Source organism: Odontomachus brunneus, unplaced genomic scaffold (genome assembly GCF_010583005.1).
Source record: "Odontomachus brunneus isolate Ranch 3 - 2012 unplaced genomic scaffold, Obru_v1 Obru_scaffold_278, whole genome shotgun sequence".
Classification (NCBI taxonomy): Eukaryota; Metazoa; Arthropoda; class Insecta; order Hymenoptera; family Formicidae; genus Odontomachus; species Odontomachus brunneus.
In genome coordinates, this window is record NW_022639728.1 from 31,049 (window position 1) to 32,941 (window position 1,893).

Here is a 1,893-nt window from a genome sequence, read left to right on the forward strand (position 1 = left end):
CTTAATTTTTGATCTTAGGAAAAATGACCTTATAGAACTAACCCTGTTATTTCAACTCTTACATATTCATATCGTACTTAGATAATAAGGGCACTCTCACACTACGACCACTATTTAAACTAAATATCGTATTATATAAAAATCTGACGAAACTAAAATTATATTACATTATATAGATCAGATGCCTCTAGATTACATAAAAACCTGGTGGCTCAATAATAATAAAACACCATTATTATTATGCCATACTGAATCCTATAATAGGAAATATAATATTCTTTATCTTAATTGTGCAAGCTTTACAAATTAATGCTAATCCCCGACTACAAGGGGCAGAAAAAAGGAGAGAGAAAAAGAAAAAAAACACAACAAATAATAATAATAATTTTATTTTTTATTTTTTTATAACGTAGAATACATTAAAATTTTAGGATAAGTTATAAATTATGCTACTTTGCAGGAGTCAACAACAACATGCTACTCGTGGGCATCTTGCTGCTGGCTCTCTCGCCTGCTAATTCATTATTGGGCTTTGACTGCGGGGGTCGACACCTCAATATTACGTCTGTTTCACTCCTCAACTCTGGAGACTGCGACCTTGATATCAAGACGACTAACAACACCAACGTCTATATCCAGCTTCTTCAACTATCGGAATACAATTACGCTGAGGTCATTCAATGCAAGGTAGAAGTTCAGCGCCACATATACTACTGCGGTATGCACTCTCACGTATCCATCGTGAGAGGCGGGTATTCCACTTACCTAGACAATGTAGAACGGAGCCATTGTATGCAAATGCATGAAACCGGAGTCGGTAATGTCGGTTTCAACCAAGTAACCAAACTCCTAGTTAACACCACTAACATCCGTGAGTTGATAATGGCAGGAACAGTAAATGCTGACGAAAAATGTACAGGAGGAAAATATAACGACCCATACGGCAACTTCGACGACGTAGTCGTAATGGCCATCGCAAAAATCACACTGAAATCATCATACGTACCAGTACACCTAAACAGCGGAAAGATCCACTTGAAGTCCGAAACCACTTGCGAGTTAAAAGAAGGACGCTGTGTTGACCCCGATCACGGACACACCTACTGGAACGCCATACCCAGAGCCTGCGACTTCCATGCATACGACGTCCTATACGAAGGATTCGCAAAGAAAATCAAAGAAGATACCACACAAACAACCTCGCCCACCGTTTACTCCCTCATTTCCCGTGACATTTGCCCTTATGACTACAAAGGAAACCCCAATTTGCGGTTATATATTACAGCGCACAGAACATCCTAAATTATTCATTGTAGAAACGACAAAAGGGAACGAACCGAAACCCCGAGGTGACATTTCCGTCGACAATCTGGACATTTTCAACTATGTAAACTCAAAATTCGTTTACGTAGAAAAACATATACGCACTCAAATGACAAATTTATATCAAAACGTAATTAAGCAGTGCTGTGAACTTGAGAAGAAGGTTATCGAAAATATTCTGTCCTTGGCAACTCTTTTACCAGATGAATTTGCTTACAGACTCATGAAAGGGCCTGGCTACATGGCAGTGACCGCTGGAGAGGCCATGCACGTTGTCCAATGCATCCCTGTCGAAGTCACTGTACGCCGAACAAAGGAATGTTTCCTTGAACTCCCCATCACTCTGAGAAATACCTCCTTATATCTTACTCCTAAATCCCGAATTATCACCCGTGTGGGAACTCAAAGAGAGTGCTCTTACGAATTACCTACTCTCTACCGTATAGAAGACACCTGGATACAGCTGACACCTGATCCTCATGTGCAACAGACACCTCCGCAACAACTTCAGCCGTTGACCAAAATCTCCTGGAAATACCTTACACCTGGACCTCTTGCTACAAGCGGAAT